Genomic DNA, 22,548 nt, shown 5'->3' on the forward strand with positions numbered 1-22,548 from the left:
TTTGTTTCCATGCTAGTGAGGGCTGAGAATCCACTCTCACATAGGTACGTGGTTGCAAAGGACACCAGTGTCTTAACAGCACGATTTGCCAAGGCAGGATACTCTGAGCACAGCCCAATCTAGGAATCTGGCAGTGGCTTCTGATTAAATTCAATTTTCACAGAACCGCTCTCTTGTTCAGATATCGGTAAGTGGACTGGAGGCAGGGCATAAAAGGGATCACGAATCTAGTTGTTTGTGTCATCCGTTTCGGGAAAGTACCTGCGTGATTGCGCATCCAACTCACTCAGGTGCTTCTCTATATCACATTAGACATTGTCCGTAAACTTGAGTTCATTGCACACAAAAAATCATACAATGATGGAAAGACCTATGTGTTGCAACTTCTTAACCTGTTATGGCTGCAATCCCGATATCGGGATCGATATGACAACTACCAGTGAAAATAGAGGGCGCCAAATTCAAACCACAGAAATCTCATAATTACAATTTCTAAAACACACGTGTCTTATATCATTTTAAAGCTATTCTCGTTGTTAATCCCACCAAAGTGTCCGATTTCAAATAGGCTTTTCAGTGAAAGCACTACAAAAGATTATGTTAGGTTTCCACCAAACCACAATAAGCACAGCCATTGTCCAGCAAAATATAGCATTCACAAAAAACAGAAATAAAGATAAAAATTAATCACTAACCTTGAATTATCTTCATCAGATGACACTAATAGGACTTCATGTTACACAATACATGCATGTTTTGTTTGATAAAGTTCATATTTATATTTAAAAAATCTGACTTTACATTGGCGCTTTAGATTCACTAGTTCCAAAAACATCAAGTGATTTTGCATAGCCAAATCGTTTCAACAGAAATACTCATCATAAATGTAGATGATAATACAAGTTATACACATGGAATTATAGATATACCTCTCCTTAATGCAACCGCTGTGTCAGATTTCGAAAAAAGTTTACGGAAAAAGCAACCCATGCAATAATCTGAGATGGCGCTCAGAATAGTAGCCAAATTAGCCTCCATGTTGGAGTCAACAGAAACCAGAAAATACATGATAAATGTTTCCTTACCTTTGATGAACTTCATCAGAATGCAGTCCTAGAAATCCCAGGTCCACAATAAATGCTTGATTTGTTCGAAAATGTCTGTTATTTATGTCCAATTAGCTACTTTGGTTAGCGCATTTGGTAAACAATTCCAAAGTCACAAAGCGCGTCCACTATAACGTGACGAAATGTCCAAAAGTTCCGTAACAGTCAGTAGAAACATGTCAAACAATGTACTGAATCAATCTTTAGAATGTTGTTTATATATATCTTGAATAACGTTCCAACCGGAGAATTAGAATGACTTCAGATGAGCGATGGAACGCAGGTCCTTCATCTGTGAACGCGCCTTGTGGTCCACTCATGGCTGTGGTGACTATTTCCTGTGTCAATCGACCCCCCTTCACATTACAGTCATCAGACAAAGTTCTATTGACTGCTGACATCTAGTGGATGGCGTAGGAAGTGAAAACTCATCCATATCTCGCTGTAATTTCAATGAGACCTTGGTTGAAAATCTGGCACCTCCAGAAAAAAAACAGGAAGTGGAATTTCTCAGGTTTTTGCCTGCTATACGAGTTATGTTATACTCACAGACATAATTCAAACAGTTTTAGAAACTCCAGAGTGTTTTCTATCCAATAATAAAAATAATATGGAGAAACTGCTTGCACTCCACTATGTCTTCATGTTATGGCTTTTGCACCATCAGTACTGATACCAACATGAACAGCAGCTACGTTTAGCTACATACGGACCGTTAGTGGAGTTCCCGCGAGAGAATAACGTTAATGTGATTGGATGTTACTTATTTGACTAAGCTTCCTGTATTTGACCTTGTGTTGTTACTTCACTGGACACTAGATGCTTTAATCTTATTTTTGCACTGAAACAAGGCTACTCAGTAAAGATAAAAACCTCACCCAAATGTATAGCCCCGATGTGAAGATTTATATATATATATATTTAAAAAAATGTGAATCACATTTTTATTTGGCGTACCCCTGACGACATTGAGTGTACCCGTACCCTAGTTTGGGAATACCTGCTCTATTGCATTGAAACAAATTATTGCTACTCTAAAAGTTTATGGAATTGTGTTAAGGTGGTCGTACCGTGGATCATTTAGATATTTGATTTTGAATTTTAGGACCCCTTTAGATAACCCCCCCCACCACACACACACACACATTTTTTTTACAAAGTTATTTGATAAAATATAGAAGTTGGTCTGTATTACTATAGCCCATAGAAATGCAGGTTTTGAAGTGTCTGTCCTATGTTTAGGAGACAAAAGAAGGCTCAGCTAATATTTTTGTTTTTTTGGACACATATTTATTAACCTCTTATTTTTGTTTGCACAAAACTACCTCCACACTTCCATTTGCTTGTATTGGTTACCTTCAAACGAGTCTTGTGACACTTGTGGGGGTCGTAAAGCAAAATGGAGAACACCATTGTTTTCACGAGAGTCATAATAGTTTGTAGCTCAAATGGTCCGGCCTCTACAGACAGAAGTTGGCACATCAGTGTTACTGACTTTAGACGAGTCCCGTAATACTTGTGCAAAACGTAAACCGTTCGGACACTACAGATGTTTTTGTGAGAAGACGGATTTTCGGGATGTCTCATGGTCTGACAAACACACTGTAAATCAACTACTTTCCACCATACATGAGGAAGGCTCACATAGATGGATGTGGTCGATTGAGATGCAGCCCATGCAAAAACAACGGATATCTCTAGTTTAAACTGACGGATTTTGATGGGGATTTTTAAAAATTATATGCGTCAATCAACACTAGGTAATACTGGCCAATTTTCTGTGTAGTTATGTAATCTGAAGTTATGGGCCAGTGTCGTACCACTTTTCATAGGTTTGGGTGTTCACACAATGTAATTTGCGTGCAGGGGGACATATATATATACAGAGATGTACAAGGTTAATATGTAGAAAATAAATGATTATTAACTAAACTAAAGGTTTAGAGGTTCTGTTTTGACTCAGACTTGCCTCAAAAGTTTTCAATTACAGTGTTTGTACTCTTGTGCAACTTTGCACATATGCTTTACTTTAAGAACACATTTTAGGCACGGCCGGGTTGAGGGGTGGTGTCTGAATTAGATAGGGTTTGTGGGGGGGGTAGAAGTGATAAATAGCAAAATGCATGTGGCATGTTGAATACCATGCTGCAGTTCAGAGGGTTGACAGCATCACAGTGAGCACCATTTATAAGAGACAGAGCTTAAAGACGTTGTTTACAATAATGGGTCATTCAATTACTAATGTTGCTCAGTTCGCTATTATGTTCTGTCAGGTTCATCATTTTTAAATGTCCCGCCAGAATTCTCTCAATTTGGGGTTTATGCTTTTGTTAAAAAAATATATATAAACACCACCATAGTGCACAAACATGAAATTTAAAACATGCGTGCCTCACCACTTGATAGCAATAAACATTTTGATAAAAAGCTAAATAAACATTCCTGTTGCACCTGTGACTTTGTTTTGTGTAATTGAGAACAAATAAATGTAGTATGCTAAAAGTCCATATAATATATAAAAAAAGACATATTAATAAGATAGTTCACCCAAAAATTACAAAATGACAGTGGCTACATTTACATGAACACAATAATACGAAGATTTGTATAATAGTTTGATTAAAACATTTACATACTTTGCAAGAAGAACAATGTTCCTAATAATCAGAACGTACAGAACGTTTGGTCCCGCTTTATTTGAAGTGCATCTTATGAAGGCTTTATAAAGCTTCAAAAGCACTGCATAAATGGATCACAAATCATCTATAACCGTATTTCATGCACTATAAAAAATGAATAGATGTGAAAAAAATCTATTGATGGTTATGTCATACACATGAATCTGTATAAAGCATGATATTCGGTTATATACTATTTGTGAATTGAAGCCTTCAGAAGATGCACTTATATTAAAGCAGGACAGAAAGTTCAAACCGCAAAGCACCACTGGACATCAGATGGACAGTTACTAACCTCCATTTCGACTTCAAATACAACCCCTGTCAGTGATGTGTATTTATGGATGCCAAGGGAAGCCAGGCTTCCCCCAAAAGTGTACCAATCATTTTTTTGGTTTAACATAAAACAATTTAACCTTTCTCTCTGTGTTTCATAATTTTCCTTCAATCCATAAGAGGCTGAATGTACAGTTGAAGTCTGAAGTTTACATACACTTAGGTTGGAGTCATTAAAACTCGTATTTCAACCACTCCACAAATTTCTTGTTAACAAACTATAGTTTTAGCAAGTCAGTTAGGACTTCTACTTTGTGCATGACACAAGTCATTTTTACAACAATTGTTTACAGACAGATTATTTCACTTATAATTCACTGTATCACAATTCCAGCGGGTCAGACGTTTACATAAACTAAGGTGCAAATGCTCTTTTCAAGATGCTCCACCTTGATCACAACAACTTATACAGCAAGACTATACTTTCAGGGATCATTTCTATAGTGCGTTACTTGAGAAATGTGTGTCTAAAGTGATAGATCTCGCCATCCATGATGACGATTAAAGATATTCCCGTTCAGAGCATGAATCTGGTGGCTAGAAATGACTTTGCTCATTTTTCTTCCACTTTTGATGACTGTTCCTTGTTCTTCAATGAACGTGGATGAAGGGAATATGTTCTGAGTGGATGTTAACCATGTACAATAAAAACTACTGACATTTCTTCCAAATCCTTATCGTTAGTAAAATAAAACTTCTTGAATCACTCCTGAGACCCCAGAAATACTCTTTTCAGTTTTCTGGCTTTTGTTGATCTCCATGTCCAGCCCTTATATTTTGCTTCAAAATGAGGTGTTTTAACATTTTCCTTTCTGGACAACCTTTGACCTTCATACGTAGAAGAATCTTGTACTTTCTAACAACTTTTATGTAGCTTGTGAGCGTCATAGAGCAAAACATGTTACATGTGCATGTTCGATAGAGTCTCAGCTTTTCATAGATAGCTTTTCGTAGTTTGTAATTCAAACCATTCTGACTCTACAGATGTTTTTGTAAAAAAAAGACCCGGGCCTGGGCACCTTCGGAATCCGTCTTTGTCTCACAAACACAGATCTATCTCAGCCCCTGTTAATCACAAAGACTAACTCTTTGTACCACTGGATGCGGAAGACAAAGACGAATCTGATGGTATAACCCATACGTCTATAGCTGAAACACACAATGTTTAAACGGCGGTAGACTTCAACAAAAATAACCAGCTTTGAAATATGGATGGCTGTCCACCAACATTAGGTCATATTTTACCTGTTGGCAACCAGCATCGTTGACCATATTTCTCAATTGAGGAACATAGCAATTCTCCATAATTAACATAATTTGATTGCAACAACTGTTGATGCTGAGAATGCAACACAAACCGGTGGTGCAAATGCTCTTTTCAAGATGCTCCACCTTGATCACAACAACTTATACAGCAAGACTATACTTTCAGGGATCATTTCTATAGTGCGTTACTTGAGAAATGTGTGTCTAAAGTGGTAGATCTCGCTATCCATGATGACGATTCAAGATATTCCTGTTCAGAGCATGAATCTGGTGGCTAGAAATGACTTTGCTCATTTTTCTTCCACCTTTGATGACTGTTCCTTGTTCTTCAATGAACGTGGATGAAGGGAATATGTTCTGAGTGGATGTTAACCATGTACAATAAAAACTACTGAAATCTCTTCCAAATCCTTATCGTTAGTAAAATAAAACTTCTTGAATCACTCCTGAGACCCCAGAAATACTCTTTTCAGTTTTCTGGCTTTTGTTGATCTCCATGTCCAGCCCTTATATTTTGCTTCAAAATTAGGTGTTTTAACATTTTCCTTTCAGGACAACCTTTGACCTTCATACGTAGAAGAACCTTGTACTTTCTAACAACTTTTATGTAGCATGTGAGAGTCATAGAGCAAAACATGTTACATGTGCATGTTCGATAGAGTCTCAGCTTTTCATAGATAGCTTTTAGTAGTTTGTAATTCAAACCATTCTGACTCTAAAGATGTTTTTGGAAAAAAAGACCCGGGCCTGGGCACGTTCGGAATCCGTCTTTGTCTCACAAAGACAGATCTATCTCAGCCCCTGTTAATCACACAGACTAACTATTGGTACCACTGGATGCGGAAGACAAAGACGAATCTGATGGTACAACCCATACGTTTATAGCTGAAACACACAATGTTTAAACGGGGGTAGACTTCAACAAAAATAACCAGCTTTGAAATATGGATGGCTGTCCACCAACATTAGGTCATATTTTACCTGTTGGCAGCCAGCATCGTTGACCATATTTCTCAATTGAGGAACCTAGCAATTCTCCATAATTAACATAATTTGATTGCAACAACTGTTGATGCTGAGAATGCAACACAAACCGGTGGTGCAAATGCTCTTTTCAAGATGCTCCACCTTGATCACAACAACTTATACAGCAAGACTATACTTTCAGGGATCATTTCTATAGTGCGTTACTTGAGAAATGTGTGTCTAAAGTGGTAGATCTCGCTATCCATGATGACGATTCAAGATATTCCCGTTCAGAGCATGAATCTGGTGGCTAGAAATGACTTTGCTCATTTTTCTTCCACCTTTGATGACTGTTCCTTGTTCTTCAATGAACGTGGATGAAGGGAATATGTTCTGAGTGGATGTTAACCATGTACAATAAAAACTACTGAAATCTCTTCCAAATCCTTATCGTTAGTAAAATAAAACTTCTTGAATCACTCCTGAGACCCCAGAAATACTCTTTTCAGTTTTCTGGCTTTTGTTGATCTCCATGTCCAGCCCTTATATTTTGCTTCAAAATTAGGTGTTTTAACATTTTCCTTTCAGGACAACCTTTGACCTTCATACGTAGAAGAACCTTGTACTTTCTAACAACTTTTATGTAGCATGTGAGAGTCATAGAGCAAAACATGTTACATGTGCATGTTCGATAGAGTCTCAGCTTTTCATAGATAGCTTTTAGTAGTTTGTAATTCAAACCATTCTGACTCTAAAGATGTTTTTGGAAAAAAAGACCCGGGCCTGGGCACGTTCGGAATCCGTCTTTGTCTCACAAAGACAGATCTATCTCAGCCCCTGTTAATCACACAGACTAACTATTGGTACCACTGGATGCGGAAGACAAAGACGAATCTGATGGTACAACCCATACGTTTATAGCTGAAACACACAATGTTTAAACGGGGGTAGACTTCAACAAAAATAACCAGCTTTGAAATATGGATGGCTGTCCACCAACATTAGGTCATATTTTACATGTTGGCAACCAGCATCGTTGACCATATTTCTCAATTGAGGAACCTAGCAATTCTCCATAATTAACATAATTTGATTGCAACAACTGTTGATGCTGAGAATGCAACACAAACCGGTGGTGCAAATGCTCTTTTCAAGATGCTCCACCTTGATCACAACAACTTATACAGCAAGACTATACTTTCAGGGATCATTTCTATAGTGCGTTACTTGAGAAATGTGTGTCTAAAGTGGTAGATCTCGCTATCCATGATGACGATTCAAGATATTCCCATTCAGAGCATGAATCTGGTGGCTAGAAATGACTTTGCTCATTTTTCTTCCACCTTTGATGACTGTTCCTTGTTCTTCAATGAACGTGGATGAAGGGAATATGTTCTGAGTGGATGTTAACCATGTACAATAAAAACTACTGAAATCTCTTCCAAATCCTTATCGTTAGTAAAATAAAACTTCTTGAATCACTCCTGAGACCCCAGAAATACTCTTTTCAGTTTTCTGGCTTTTGTTGATCTCCATGTCCAGCCCTTATATTTTGCTTCAAAATGAGGTGTTTTAACATTTTCCTTTCTGGACAACCTTTGACCTTCATACGTAGAAGAATCTTGTACTTTCTAACAACTTTATGTAGCATGTGAGCGTCATAGAGCAAAACATGTTACATGTGCATGTTCGATAGAGTCTCAGCTTTTCATAGATAGCTTTTAGTAGTTTGTAATTCAAACCATTCTGACTCTAAAGATGTTTTTGGAAAAAAAGACCCGGGCCTGGGCACGTTCGGAATCCGTCTTTGTCTCACAAAGACAGATCTATCTCAGCCCCTGTTAATCACACAGACTAACTATTGGTACCACTGGATGCGGAAGACAAAGACGAATCTGATGGTACAACCCATACGTTTATAGCTGAAACACACAATGTTTAAACGGGGGTAGACTTCAACAAAAATAACCAGCTTTGAAATATGGATGGCTGTCCACCAACATTAGGTCATATTTTACCTGTTGGCAACCAGCATCGTTGACCATATTTCTCAATTGAGGAACCTAGCAATTCTCCATAATTAACATAATTTGATTGCAACAACTGTTGATGCTGAGAATGCAACACAAACCGGTGGTGCAAATGCTCTTTTCAAGATGCTCCACCTTGATCACAACAACTTATACAGCAAGACTATACTTTCAGGGATCATTTCTATAGTGCGTTACTTGAGAAATGTGTGTCTAAAGTGGTAGATCTCGCTATCCATGATGACGATTCAAGATATTCCCGTTCAGAGCATGAATCTGGTGGCTAGAAATGACTTTGCTCATTTTTCTTCCACCTTTGATGACTGTTCCTTGTTCTTCAATGAACGTGGATGAAGGGAATATGTTCTGAGTGGATGTTAACCATGTACAATAAAAACTACTGAAATCTCTTCCAAATCCTTATCGTTAGTAAAATAAAACTTCTTGAATCACTCCTGAGACCCCAGAAATACTCTTTTCAGTTTTCTGGCTTTTGTTGATCTCCATGTCCAGCCCTTATATTTTTCTTCAAAATTAGGTGTTTTAACATTTTCATTTCAGGACAACCTTTGACCTTCATACGTAGAAGAACCTTGTACTTTCTAACAACTTTTATGTAGCATGTGAGTGTCATAGAGCAAAACATGTTACATGTGCATGTTCGATAGAGTCTCAGCTTTTCATAGATAGCTTTTAGTAGTTTGTAATTCAAACCATTCTGACTCTAAAGATGTTTTTGGAAAAAAAGACCCGGGCCTGGGCACGTTCGGAATCCGTCTTTGTCTCACAAAGACAGATCTATCTCAGCCCCTGTTAATCACACAGACTAACTATTGGTACCACTGGATGCGGAAGACAAAGACGAATCTGATGGTACAACCCATACGTTTATAGCTGAAACACACAATGTTTAAACGGGGGTAGACTTCAACAAAAATAACCAGCTTTGAAATATGGATGGCTGTCCACCAACATTAGGTCATATTTTACATGTTGGCAACCAGCATCGTTGACCATATTTCTCAATTGAGGAACCTAGCAATTCTCCATAATTAACATAATTTGATTGCAACAACTGTTGATGCTGAGAATGCAACACAAACCGGTGGTGCAAATGCTCTTTTCAAGATGCTCCACCTTGATCACAACAACTTATACAGCAAGACTATACTTTCAGGGATCATTTCTATAGTGCGTTACTTGAGAAATGTGTGTCTAAAGTGGTAGATCTCGCTATCCATGATGACGATTCAAGATATTCCCGTTCAGAGCATGAATCTGGTGGCTAGAAATGACTTTGCTCATTTTTCTTCCACCTTTGATGACTGTTCCTTGTTCTTCAATGAACGTGGATGAAGGGAATATGTTCTGAGTGGATGTTAACCATGTACAATAAAAACTACTGAAATCTCTTCCAAATCCTTATCGTTAGTAAAATAAAACTTCTTGAATCACTCCTGAGACCCCAGAAATACTCTTTTCAGTTTTCTGGCTTTTGTTGATCTCCATGTCCAGCCCTTATATTTTGCTTCAAAATTAGGTGTTTTAACATTTTCCTTTCAGGACAACCTTTGACCTTCATACGTAGAAGAACCTTGTACTTTCTAACAACTTTTATGTAGCATGTGAGTGTCATAGAGCAAAACATGTTACATGTGCATGTTCGATAGAGTCTCAGCTTTTCATAGATAGCTTTTAGTAGTTTGTAATTCAAACCATTCTGACTCTAAAGATGTTTTTGGAAAAAAAGACCCGGGCCTGGGCACGTTCGGAATCCGTCTTTGTCTCACAAAGACAGATCTATCTCAGCCCCTGTTAATCACACAGACTAACTATTGGTACCACTGGATGCGGAAGACAAAGACGAATCTGATGGTACAACCCATACGTTTATAGCTGAAACACACAATGTTTAAACGGGGGTAGACTTCAACAAAAATAACCAGCTTTGAAATATGGATGGCTGTCCACCAACATTAGGTCATATTTTACCTGTTGGCAACCAGCATCGTTGACCATATTTCTCAATTGAGGAACCTAGCAATTCTCCATAATTAACATAATTTGATTGCAACAACTGTTGATGCTGAGAATGCAACACAAACCGGTGGTGCAAATGCTCTTTTCAAGATGCTCCACCTTGATCACAACAACTTATACAGCAAGACTATACTTTCAGGGATCATTTCTATAGTGCGTTACTTGAGAAATGTGTGTCTAAAGTGGTAGATCTCGCTATCCATGATGACGATTCAAGATATTCCCGTTCAGAGCATGAATCTGGTGGCTAGAAATGACTTTGCTCATTTTTCTTCCACCTTTGATGACTGTTCCTTGTTCTTCAATGAACGTGGATGAAGGGAATATGTTCTGAGTGGATGTTAACCATGTACAATAAAAACTACTGAAATCTCTTCCAAATCCTTATCGTTAGTAAAATAAAACTTCTTGAATCACTCCTGAGACCCCAGAAATACTCTTTTCAGTTTTCTGGCTTTTGTTGATCTCCATGTCCAGCCCTTATATTTTTCTTCAAAATTAGGTGTTTTAACATTTTCATTTCAGGACAACCTTTGACCTTCATACGTAGAAGAACTTTTTACTTTCTAACAACTTTTATGTAGCATGTGAGTGTCATAGAGCAAAACATGTTACATGTGCATGTTCGATAGAGTCTCAGCTTTTCATAGATAGCTTTTAGTAGTTTGTAATTCAAACCATTCTGACTCTAAAGATGTTTTTGGAAAAAAAAGACCTGGGCCTGGGCACCATCGGAATCCGTCTTTGTCTCACAAACACAGATCTATCTCAGCCCCTGTTAATCACACAGACTAACTCTTGGTACCACTGGATGCGGAAGACAAAGACGAATCTGATGGTACAACCCATACGTTTATAGCTGAAACACACAATGTTTAAACGGGGGTAGACTTCAACAAAAATAACCAGCTTTGAAATATGGATGGCTGTCCACCAACATTAGGTCATATTTTACCTGTTGGCAACCAGCATCGTTGACCATATTTCTCAATTGAGGAACCTAGCAATTCTCCATAATTAACATAATTTGATTGCAACAACTGTTGATGCTGAGAATGCAACACAAACCGGTGGTGCAAATGCTCTTTTCAAGATGCTCCACCTTGATCACAACAACTTATACAGCAAGACTATACTTTCAGGGATCATTTCTATAGTGCGTTACTTGAGAAATGTGTGTCTAAAGTGGTAGATCTCGCTATCCATGATGACGATTCAAGATATTCCCGTTCAGAGCATGAATCTGGTGGCTAGAAATGACTTTGCTCATTTTTCTTCCACCTTTGATGACTGTTCCTTGTTCTTCAATGAACGTGGATGAAGGGAATATGTTCTGAGTGGATGTTAACCATGTACAATAAAAACTACTGAAATCTCTTCCAAATCCTTATCGTTAGTAAAATAAAACTTCTTGAATCACTCCTGAGACCCCAGAAATACTCTTTTCAGTTTTCTGGCTTTTGTTGATCTCCATGTCCAGCCCTTATATTTTGCTTCAAAATTAGGTGTTTTAACATTTTCCTTTCAGGACAACCTTTGACCTTCATACGTAGAAGAACCTTGTACTTTCTAACAACTTTTATGTAGCATGTGAGAGTCATAGAGCAAAACATGTTACATGTGCATGTTCGATAGAGTCTCAGCTTTTCATAGATAGCTTTTAGTAGTTTGTAATTCAAACCATTCTGACTCTAAAGATGTTTTTGGAAAAAAAGACCCGGGCCTGGGCACGTTCGGAATCCGTCTTTGTCTCACAAAGACAGATCTATCTCAGCCCCTGTTAATCACACAGACTAACTATTGGTACCACTGGATGCGGAAGACAAAGACGAATCTGATGGTACAACCCATACGTTTATAGCTGAAACACACAATGTTTAAACGGGGGTAGACTTCAACAAAAATAACCAGCTTTGAAATATGGATGGCTGTCCACCAACATTAGGTCATATTTTACATGTTGGCAACCAGCATCGTTGACCATATTTCTCAATTGAGGAACCTAGCAATTCTCCATAATTAACATAATTTGATTGCAACAACTGTTGATGCTGAGAATGCAACACAAACCGGTGGTGCAAATGCTCTTTTCAAGATGCTCCACCTTGATCACAACAACTTATACAGCAAGACTATACTTTCAGGGATCATTTCTATAGTGCGTTACTTGAGAAATGTGTGTCTAAAGTGGTAGATCTCGCTATCCATGATGACGATTCAAGATATTCCCGTTCAGAGCATGAATCTGGTGGCTAGAAATGACTTTGCTCATTTTTCTTCCACCTTTGATGACTGTTCCTTGTTCTTCAATGAACGTGGATGAAGGGAATATGTTCTGAGTGGATGTTAACCATGTACAATAAAAACTACTGAAATCTCTTCCAAATCCTTATCGTTAGTAAAATAAAACTTCTTGAATCACTCCTGAGACCCCAGAAATACTCTTTTCAGTTTTCTGGCTTTTGTTGATCTCCATGTCCAGCCCTTATATTTTGCTTCAAAATGAGGTGTTTTAACATTTTCCTTTCTGGACAACCTTTGACCTTCATACGTAGAAGAACCTTGTACTTTCTAACAACTTTTATGTAGCATGTGAGTGTCATAGAGCAAAACATGTTACATGTGCATGTTCGATAGAGTCTCAGCTTTTCATAGATAGCTTTTAGTAGTTTGTAATTCAAACCATTCTGACTCTAAAGATGTTTTTGGAAAAAAAGACCCGGGCCTGGGCACGTTCGGAATCCGTCTTTGTCTCACAAAGACAGATCTATCTCAGCCCCTGTTAATCACACAGACTAACTATTGGTACCACTGGATGCGGAAGACAAAGACGAATCTGATGGTACAACCCATACGTTTATAGCTGAAACACACAATGTTTAAACGGGGGTAGACTTCAACAAAAATAACCAGCTTTGAAATATGGATGGCTGTCCACCAACATTAGGTCATATTTTACATGTTGGCAACCAGCATCGTTGACCATATTTCTCAATTGAGGAACCTAGCAATTCTCCATAATTAACATAATTTGATTGCAACAACTGTTGATGCTGAGAATGCAACACAAACCGGTGGTGCAAATGCTCTTTTCAAGATGCTCCACCTTGATCACAACAACTTATACAGCAAGACTATACTTTCAGGGATCATTTCTATAGTGCGTTACTTGAGAAATGTGTGTCTAAAGTGGTAGATCTCGCTATCCATGATGACGATTCAAGATATTCCCGTTCAGAGCATGAATCTGGTGGCTAGAAATGACTTTGCTCATTTTTCTTCCACCTTTGATGACTGTTCCTTGTTCTTCAATGAACGTGGATGAAGGGAATATGTTCTGAGTGGATGTTAACCATGTACAATAAAAACTACTGAAATCTCTTCCAAATCCTTATCGTTAGTAAAATAAAACTTCTTGAATCACTCCTGAGACCCCAGAAATACTCTTTTCAGTTTTCTGGCTTTTGTTGATCTCCATGTCCAGCCCTTATATTTTTCTTCAAAATTAGGTGTTTTAACATTTTCATTTCAGGACAACCTTTGACCTTCATACGTAGAAGAACCTTGTACTTTCTAACAACTTTTATGTAGCATGTGAGTGTCATAGAGCAAAACATGTTACATGTGCATGTTCGATAGAGTCTCAGCTTTTCATAGATAGCTTTTAGTAGTTTGTAATTCAAACCATTCTGACTCTAAAGATGTTTTTGGAAAAAAAGACCCGGGCCTGGGCACGTTCGGAATCCGTCTTTGTCTCACAAAGACAGATCTATCTCAGCCCCTGTTAATCACACAGACTAACTATTGGTACCACTGGATGCGGAAGACAAAGACGAATCTGATGGTACAACCCATACGTTTATAGCTGAAACACACAATGTTTAAACGGGGGTAGACTTCAACAAAAATAACCAGCTTTGAAATATGGATGGCTGTCCACCAACATTAGGTCATATTTTACCTGTTGGCAGCCAGCATCGTTGACCATATTTCTCAATTGAGGAACCTAGCAATTCTCCATAATTAACATAATTTGATTGCAACAACTGTTGATGCTGAGAATGCAACACAAACCGGTGGTGCAAATGCTCTTTTCAAGATGCTCCACCTTGATCACAACAACTTATACAGCAAGACTATACTTTCAGGGATCATTTCTATAGTGCGTTACTTGAGAAATGTGTGTCTAAAGTGGTAGATCTCGCTATCCATGATGACGATTCAAGATATTCCCATTCAGAGCATGAATCTGGTGGCTAGAAATGACTTTGCTCATTTTTCTTCCACCTTTGATGACTGTTCCTTGTTCTTCAATGAACGTGGATGAAGGGAATATGTTCTGAGTGGATGTTAACCATGTACAATAAAAACTACTGAAATCTCTTCCAAATCCTTATCGTTAGTAAAATAAAACTTCTTGAATCACTCCTGAGACCCCAGAAATACTCTTTTCAGTTTTCTGGCTTTTGTTGATCTCCATGTCCAGCCCTTATATTTTTCTTCAAAATTAGGTGTTTTAACATTTTCATTTCAGGACAACCTTTGACCTTCATACGTAGAAGAAAATTTTTACTTTCTAACAACTTTTATGTAGCATGTGAGTGTCATAGAGCAAAACATGTTACATGTGCATGTTCGATAGAGTCTCAGCTTTTCATAGATAGCTTTTAGTAGTTTGTAATTCAAACCATTCTGACTCTAAAGATGTTTTTGGAAAAAAAAGACCTGGGCCTGGGCACCATCGGAATCCGTCTTTGTCTCACAAACACAGATCTATCTCAGCCCCTGTTAATCACACAGACTAACTCTTGGTACCACTGGATGCGGAAGACAAAGACGAATCTGATGGTACAACCCATACGTTTATAGCTGAAACACACAATGTTTAAACGGGGGTAGACTTCAACAAAAATAACCAGCTTTGAAATATGGATGGCTGTCCACCAACATTAGGTCATATTTTACCTGTTGGCAACCAGCATCGTTGACCATATTTCTCAATTGAGGAACCTAGCAATTCTCCATAATTAACATAATTTGATTGCAACAACTGTTGATGCTGAGAATGCAACACAAACCGGTGGTGCAAATGCTCTTTTCAAGATGCTCCACCTTGATCACAACAACTTATACAGCAAGACTATACTTTCAGGGATCATTTCTATAGTGCGTTACTTGAGAAATGTGTGTCTAAAGTGGTAGATCTCGCTATCCATGATGACGATTCAAGATATTCCCGTTCAGAGCATGAATCTGGTGGCTAGAAATGACTTTGCTCATTTTTCTTCCACCTTTGATGACTGTTCCTTGTTCTTCAATGAACGTGGATGAAGGGAATATGTTCTGAGTGGATGTTAACCATGTACAATAAAAACTACTGAAATCTCTTCCAAATCCTTATCGTTAGTAAAATAAAACTTCTTGAATCACTCCTGAGACCCCAGAAATACTCTTTTCAGTTTTCTGGCTTTTGTTGATCTCCATGTCCAGCCCTTATATTTTGCTTCAAAATGAGGTGTTTTAACATTTTCCTTTCTGGACAACCTTTGACCTTCATACGTAGAAGAATCTTGTACTTTCTAACAACTTTTATGTAGCATGTGAGTGTCATAGAGCAAAACATGTTACATGTGCATGTTCGATAGAGTCTCAGCTTTTCATAGATAGCTTTTAGTAGTTTGTAATTCAAACCATTCTGACTCTAAAGATGTTTTTGGAAAAAAAGACCCGGGCCTGGGCACGTTCGGAATCCGTCTTTGTCTCACAAAGACAGATCTATCTCAGCCCCTGTTAATCACACAGACTAACTATTGGTACCACTGGATGCGGAAGACAAAGACGAATCTGATGGTACAACCCATACGTTTATAGCTGAAACACACAATGTTTAAACGGGGGTAGACTTCAACAAAAATAACCAGCTTTGAAATATGGATGGCTGTCCACCAACATTAGGTCATATTTTACCTGTTGGCAGCCAGCATCGTTGACCATATTTCTCAATTGAGGAACCTAGCAATTCTCCATAATTAACATAATTTGATTGCAACAACTGTTGATGCTGAGAATGCAACACAAACCGGTGGTGCAAATGCTCTTTTCAAGATGCTCCACCTTGATCACAACAACTTATACAGCAAGACTATACTTTCAGGGATCATTTCTATAGTGCGTTACTTGAGAAATGTGTGTCTAAAGTGGTAGATCTCGCTATCCATGATGACGATTCAAGATATTCCCGTTCAGAGCATGAATCTGGTGGCTAGAAATGACTTTGCTCATTTTTCTTCCACCTTTGATGACTGTTCCTTGTTCTTCAATGAACGTGGATGAAGGGAATATGTTCTGAGTGGATGTTAACCATGTACAATAAAAACTACTGAAATCTCTTCCAAATCCTTATCGTTAGTAAAATAAAACTTCTTGAATCACTCCTGAGACCCCAGAAATACTCTTTTCAGTTTTCTGGCTTTTGTTGATCTCCATGTCCAGCCCTTATATTTTGCTTCAAAATGAGGTGTTTTAACATTTTCCTTTCTGGACAACCTTTGACCTTCATACGTAGAAGAACCTTGTACTTTCTAACAACTTTTATGTAGCATGTGAGCGTCATAGAGCAAAACATGTTACATGTGCATGTTCGATAGAGTCTCAGCTTTTCATAGATAGCTTTTAGTAGTTTGTAATTCAAACCATTCTGACTCTAAAGATGTTTTTGGAAAAAAAGACCCGGGCCTGGGCACGTTCGGAATCCGTCTTTGTCTCACAAAGACAGATCTATCTCAGCCCCTGTTAATCACACAGACTAACTATTGGTACCACTGGATGCGGAAGACAAAGACGAATCTGATGGTACAACCCATACGTTTATAGCTGAAACACACAATGTTTAAACGGGGTAGACTTCAACAAAAATAACCAGCTTTGAAATATGGATGGCTGTCCACCAACATTAGGTCATATTTTACCTGTTGGCAGCCAGCATCGTTGACCATATTTCTCAATTGAGGAACCTAGCAATTCTCCATAATTAACATAATTTGATTGCAACAACTGTTGATGCTGAGAATGCAACACAAACCGGTGGTGCAAATGCTCTTTTCAAGATGCTCCACCTTGATCACAACAACTTATACAGCAAGACTATACTTTCAGGGATCATTTCTATAGTGCGTTACTTGAGAAATGTGTGTCTAAAGTGGTAGATCTCGCTATCCATGATGACGATTCAAGATATTCCCGTTCAGAGCATGAATCTGGTGGCTAGAAATGACTTTGCTCATTTTTCTTCCACCTTTGATGACTGTTCCTTGTTCTTCAATGAACGTGGATGAAGGGAATATGTTCTGAGTGGATGTTAACCATGTACAATAAAAACTACTGAAATCTCTTCCAAATCCTTATCGTTAGTAAAATAAAACTTCTTGAATCACTCCTGAGACCCCAGAAATACTCTTTTCAGTTTTCTGGCTTTTGTTGATCTCCATGTCCAGCCCTTATATTTTGCTTCAAAATGAGGTGTTTTAACATTTTCCTTTCTGGACAACCTTTGACCTTCATACGTAGAAGAACCTTGTACTTTCTAACAACTTTTATGTAGCATGTGAGTGTCATAGAGCAAAACATGTTACATGTGCATGTTCGATAGAGTCTCAGCTTTTCATAGATAGCTTTTAGTAGTTTGTAATTCAAACCATTCTGACTCTAAAGATGTTTTTGGAAAAAAAGACCCGGGCCTGGGCACGTTCGGAATCCGTCTTTGTCTCACAAAGACAGATCTATCTCAGCCCCTGTTAATCACACAGACTAACTATTGGTACCACTGGATGCGGAAGACAAAGACGAATCTGATGGTACAACCCATACGTTTATAGCTGAAACACACAATGTTTAAACGGGGGTAGACTTCAACAAAAATAACCAGCTTTGAAATATGGATGGCTGTCCACCAACATTAGGTCATATTTTACATGTTGGCAACCAGCATCGTTGACCATATTTCTCAATTGAGGAACCTAGCAATTCTCCATAATTAACATAATTTGATTGCAACAACTGTTGATGCTGAGAATGCAACACAAACCGGTGGTGCAAATGCTCTTTTCAAGATGCTCCACCTTGATCACAACAACTTATACAGCAAGACTATACTTTCAGGGATCATTTCTATAGTGCGTTACTTGAGAAATGTGTGTCTAAAGTGGTAGATCTCGCTATCCATGATGACGATTCAAGATATTCCCGTTCAGAGCATGAATCTGGTGGCTAGAAATGACTTTGCTCATTTTTCTTCCACCTTTGATGACTGTTCCTTGTTCTTCAATGAACGTGGATGAAGGGAATATGTTCTGAGTGGATGTTAACCATGTACAATAAAAACTACTGAAATCTCTTCCAAATCCTTATCGTTAGTAAAATAAAACCTCTTGAATCACTCCTGAGACCCCAGAAATACTCTTTTCAGTTTTCTGGCTTTTGTTGATCTCCATGTCCAGCCCTTATATTTTGCTTCAAAATTAGGTGTTTTAACATTTTCCTTTCAGGACAACCTTTGACCTTCATACGTAGAAGAACCTTGTACTTTCTAACAACTTTTATGTAGCATGTGAGAGTCATAGAGCAAAACATGTTACATGTGCATGTTCGATAGAGTCTCAGCTTTTCATAGATAGCTTTTAGTAGTTTGTAATTCAAACCATTCTGACTCTAAAGATGTTTTTGGAAAAAAAGACCCGGGCCTGGGCACGTTCGGAATCCGTCTTTGTCTCACAAAGACAGATCTATCTCAGCCCCTGTTAATCACACAGACTAACTATTGGTACCACTGGATGCGGAAGACAAAGACGAATCTGATGGTACAACCCATACGTTTATAGCTGAAACACACAATGTTTAAACGGGGGTAGACTTCAACAAAAATAACCAGCTTTGAAATATGGATGGCTGTCCACCAACATTAGGTCATATTTTACCTGTTGGCAGCCAGCATCGTTGACCATATTTCTCAATTGAGGAACCTAGCAATTCTCCATAATTAACATAATTTGATTGCAACAACTGTTGATGCTGAGAATGCAACACAAACCGGTGGTGCAAATGCTCTTTTCAAGATGCTCCACCTTGATCACAACAACTTATACAGCAAGACTATACTTTCAGGGATCATTTCTATAGTGCGTTACTTGAGAAATGTGTGTCTAAAGTGGTAGATCTCGCTATCCATGATGACGATTCAAGATATTCCCGTTCAGAGCATGAATCTGGTGGCTAGAAATGACTTTGCTCATTTTTCTTCCACCTTTGATGACTGTTCCTTGTTCTTCAATGAACGTGGATGAAGGGAATATGTTCTGAGTGGATGTTAACCATGTACAATAAAAACTACTGAAATCTCTTCCAAATCCTTATTGTTAGTAAAATAAAACTTCTTGAATCACTCCTGAGACCCCAGCAATACTCTTTTCAGTGTTCTGGCTTTTGTTGATCTCCATGTCCAGCCCTTATATTTTGCTTCAAAATTAGGTGTTTTAACATTTTCCTTTCAGGACAACCTTTGACCTTCATACGTAGAAGAACCTTGTACTTTCTAACAACTTTTATGTAGCATGTGAGAGTCATAGAGCAAAACATGTTACATGTGCATGTTCGATAGAGTCTCAGCTTTTCATAGATAGCTTTTAGTAGTTTGTAATTCAAACCATTCTGACTCTAAAGATGTTTTTGGAAAAAAAGACCCGGGCCTGGGCACGTTCGGAATCCGTCTTTGTCTCACAAAGACAGATCTATCTCAGCCCCTGTTAATCACACAGACTAACTATTGGTACCACTGGATGCGGAAGACAAAGACGAATCTGATGGTACAACCCATACGTTTATAGCTGAAACACACAATGTTTAAACGGGGGTAGACTTCAACAAAAATAACCAGCTTTGAAATATGGATGGCTGTCCACCAACATTAGGTCATATTTTACCTGTTGGCAGCCAGCATCGTTGACCATATTTCTCAATTGAGGAACCTAGCAATTCTCCATAATTAACATAATTTGATTGCAACAACTGTTGATGCTGAGAATGCAACACAAACCGGTGGTGCAAATGCTCTTTTCAAGATGCTCCACCTTGATCACAACAACTTATACAGCAAGACTATACTTTCAGGGATCATTTCTATAGTGCGTTACTTGAGAAATGTGTGTCTAAAGTGGTAGATCTCGCTATCCATGATGACGATTCAAGATATTCCCGTTCAGAGCATGAATCTGGTGGCTAGAAATGACTTTGCTCATTTTTCTTCCACCTTTGATGACTGTTCCTTGTTCTTCAATGAACGTGGATGAAGGGAATATGTTCTGAGTGGATGTTAACCATGTACAATAAAAACTACTGAAATCTCTTCCAAATCCTTATCGTTAGTAAAATAAAACTTCTTGAATCACTCCTGAGACCCCAGAAATACTCTTTTCAGTTTTCTGGCTTTTGTTGATCTCCATGTCCAGCCCTTATATTTTGCTTCAAAATGAGGTGTTTTAACATTTTCCTTTCTGGACAACCTTTGACCTTCATACGTAGAAGAACCTTGTACTTTCTAACAACTTTTATGTAGCATGTGAGTGTCATAGAGCAAAACATGTTACATGTGCATGTTCGATAGAGTCTCAGCTTTTCATAGATAGCTTTTAGTAGTTTGTAATTCAAACCATTCTGACTCTAAAGATGTTTTTGGAAAAAAAGACCCGGGCCTGGGCACGTTCGGAATCCGTCTTTGTCTCACAAAGACAGATCTATCTCAGCCCCTGTTAATCACACAGACTAACTATTGGTACCACTGGATGCGGAAGACAAAGACGAATCTGATGGTACAACCCATACGTTTATAGCTGAAACACACAATGTTTAAACGGGGGTAGACTTCAACAAAAATAACCAGCTTTGAAATATGGATGGCTGTCCACCAACATTAGGTCATATTTTACCTGTTGGCAACCAGCATCGTTGACCATATTTCTCAATTGAGGAACCTAGCAATTCTCCATAATTAACATAATTTGATTGCAACAACTGTTGATGCTGAGAATGCAACACAAACCGGTGGTGCAAATGCTCTTTTCAAGATGCTCCACCTTGATCACAACAACTTATACAGCAAGACTATACTTTCAGGGATCATTTCTATAGTGCGTTACTTGAGAAATGTGTGTCTAAAGTGGTAGATCTCGCTATCCATGATGACGATTCAAGATATTCCCGTTCAGAGCATGAATCTGGTGGCTAGAAATGACTTTGCTCATTTTTCTTCCACCTTTGATGACTGTTCCTTGTTCTTCAATGAACGTGGATGAAGGGAATATGTTCTGAGTGGATGTTAACCATGTACAATAAAAACTACTGAAATCTCTTCCAAATCCTTATCGTTAGTAAAATAAAACTTCTTGAATCACTCCTGAGACCCCAGAAATACTCTTTTCAGTTTTCTGGCTTTTGTTGATCTCCATGTCCAGCCCTTATATTTTGCTTCAAAATTAGGTGTTTTAACATTTTCCTTTCTGGACAACCTTTGACCTTCATACGTAGAAGAACCTTGTACTTTCTAACAACTTTTATGTAGCATGTGAGTGTCATAGAGCAAAACATGTTACATGTGCATGTTCGATAGAGTCTCAGCTTTTCATAGATAGCTTTTAGTAGTTTGTAATTCAAACCATTCTGACTCTAAAGATGTTTTTGGAAAAAAAGACCCGGGCCTGGGCACGTTCGGAATCCGTCTTTGTCTCACAAAGACAGATCTATCTCAGCCCCTGTTAATCACACAGACTAACTATTGGTACCACTGGATGCGGAAGACAAAGACGAATCTGATGGTACAACCCATACGTTTATAGCTGAAACACACAATGTTTAAACGGGGGTAGACTTCAACAAAAATAACCAGCTTTGAAATATGGATGGCTGTCCACCAACATTAGGTCATATTTTACCTGTTGGCAGCCAGCATCGTTGACCATATTTCTCAATTGAGGAACCTAGCAATTCTCCATAATTAACATAATTTGATTGCAACAACTGTTGATGCTGAGAATGCAACACAAACCGGTGGTGCAAATGCTCTTTTCAAGATGCTCCACC

The 22,548-nt window shown here is 38.2% G+C and overlaps 18 non-coding genes across 18 annotated transcripts; all 18 read left to right on the forward strand.

The window, feature by feature from the left end:
- Nucleotides 1-4,533: 4,533 nt before the first annotated feature.
- On the forward strand, nucleotides 4,534-4,749 carry LOC118359407 (small nucleolar RNA U3). The gene has a single exon (XR_008081655.1). It is a non-coding gene; the product is annotated as a small nucleolar RNA U3 (small nucleolar RNA).
- A 787-nt stretch (nucleotides 4,750-5,536) lies between these two features.
- On the forward strand, nucleotides 5,537-5,752 carry LOC127912276 (small nucleolar RNA U3). The gene has a single exon (XR_008081656.1). It is a non-coding gene; the product is annotated as a small nucleolar RNA U3 (small nucleolar RNA).
- A 786-nt stretch (nucleotides 5,753-6,538) lies between these two features.
- Nucleotides 6,539-6,754, forward strand: LOC127912255 (small nucleolar RNA U3). Its single transcript, XR_008081634.1, has one exon. It is a non-coding gene; the product is annotated as a small nucleolar RNA U3 (small nucleolar RNA).
- Nucleotides 6,755-7,540: 786 nt separating this feature from the next.
- Nucleotides 7,541-7,756, forward strand: LOC127912253 (small nucleolar RNA U3). Its single transcript, XR_008081632.1, has one exon. It is a non-coding gene; the product is annotated as a small nucleolar RNA U3 (small nucleolar RNA).
- A 785-nt stretch (nucleotides 7,757-8,541) lies between these two features.
- On the forward strand, nucleotides 8,542-8,757 carry LOC127912256 (small nucleolar RNA U3). Its single transcript, XR_008081635.1, has one exon. It is a non-coding gene; the product is annotated as a small nucleolar RNA U3 (small nucleolar RNA).
- A 786-nt stretch (nucleotides 8,758-9,543) lies between these two features.
- LOC127912257 (small nucleolar RNA U3) lies at nucleotides 9,544-9,759 on the forward strand. The gene has a single exon (XR_008081636.1). It is a non-coding gene; the product is annotated as a small nucleolar RNA U3 (small nucleolar RNA).
- Nucleotides 9,760-10,545: 786 nt separating this feature from the next.
- LOC127912258 (small nucleolar RNA U3) lies at nucleotides 10,546-10,761 on the forward strand. Its single transcript, XR_008081637.1, has one exon. It is a non-coding gene; the product is annotated as a small nucleolar RNA U3 (small nucleolar RNA).
- Nucleotides 10,762-11,548: 787 nt separating this feature from the next.
- Nucleotides 11,549-11,764, forward strand: LOC127912259 (small nucleolar RNA U3). Its single transcript, XR_008081638.1, has one exon. It is a non-coding gene; the product is annotated as a small nucleolar RNA U3 (small nucleolar RNA).
- A 786-nt stretch (nucleotides 11,765-12,550) lies between these two features.
- Nucleotides 12,551-12,766, forward strand: LOC127912260 (small nucleolar RNA U3). The gene has a single exon (XR_008081639.1). It is a non-coding gene; the product is annotated as a small nucleolar RNA U3 (small nucleolar RNA).
- A 786-nt stretch (nucleotides 12,767-13,552) lies between these two features.
- Nucleotides 13,553-13,768, forward strand: LOC127912261 (small nucleolar RNA U3). The gene has a single exon (XR_008081640.1). It is a non-coding gene; the product is annotated as a small nucleolar RNA U3 (small nucleolar RNA).
- Nucleotides 13,769-14,554: 786 nt separating this feature from the next.
- On the forward strand, nucleotides 14,555-14,770 carry LOC127912254 (small nucleolar RNA U3). Its single transcript, XR_008081633.1, has one exon. It is a non-coding gene; the product is annotated as a small nucleolar RNA U3 (small nucleolar RNA).
- Nucleotides 14,771-15,558: 788 nt separating this feature from the next.
- On the forward strand, nucleotides 15,559-15,774 carry LOC118359406 (small nucleolar RNA U3). The gene has a single exon (XR_004820660.2). It is a non-coding gene; the product is annotated as a small nucleolar RNA U3 (small nucleolar RNA).
- A 786-nt stretch (nucleotides 15,775-16,560) lies between these two features.
- LOC118359389 (small nucleolar RNA U3) lies at nucleotides 16,561-16,776 on the forward strand. Its single transcript, XR_004820646.2, has one exon. It is a non-coding gene; the product is annotated as a small nucleolar RNA U3 (small nucleolar RNA).
- A 785-nt stretch (nucleotides 16,777-17,561) lies between these two features.
- Nucleotides 17,562-17,777, forward strand: LOC127912262 (small nucleolar RNA U3). The gene has a single exon (XR_008081641.1). It is a non-coding gene; the product is annotated as a small nucleolar RNA U3 (small nucleolar RNA).
- Nucleotides 17,778-18,563: 786 nt separating this feature from the next.
- LOC127912263 (small nucleolar RNA U3) lies at nucleotides 18,564-18,779 on the forward strand. The gene has a single exon (XR_008081642.1). It is a non-coding gene; the product is annotated as a small nucleolar RNA U3 (small nucleolar RNA).
- Nucleotides 18,780-19,565: 786 nt separating this feature from the next.
- LOC127912264 (small nucleolar RNA U3) lies at nucleotides 19,566-19,781 on the forward strand. The gene has a single exon (XR_008081643.1). It is a non-coding gene; the product is annotated as a small nucleolar RNA U3 (small nucleolar RNA).
- Nucleotides 19,782-20,567: 786 nt separating this feature from the next.
- LOC127912265 (small nucleolar RNA U3) lies at nucleotides 20,568-20,783 on the forward strand. Its single transcript, XR_008081644.1, has one exon. It is a non-coding gene; the product is annotated as a small nucleolar RNA U3 (small nucleolar RNA).
- Nucleotides 20,784-21,569: 786 nt separating this feature from the next.
- On the forward strand, nucleotides 21,570-21,785 carry LOC127912266 (small nucleolar RNA U3). Its single transcript, XR_008081645.1, has one exon. It is a non-coding gene; the product is annotated as a small nucleolar RNA U3 (small nucleolar RNA).
- Nucleotides 21,786-22,548: the final 763 nt, after the last annotated feature.

The sequence above is a fragment of the Oncorhynchus keta genome, chromosome 26 (assembly GCF_023373465.1).
Source record: "Oncorhynchus keta strain PuntledgeMale-10-30-2019 chromosome 26, Oket_V2, whole genome shotgun sequence".
In the NCBI taxonomy this organism is placed as follows: domain Eukaryota; kingdom Metazoa; phylum Chordata; class Actinopteri; order Salmoniformes; family Salmonidae; genus Oncorhynchus; species Oncorhynchus keta.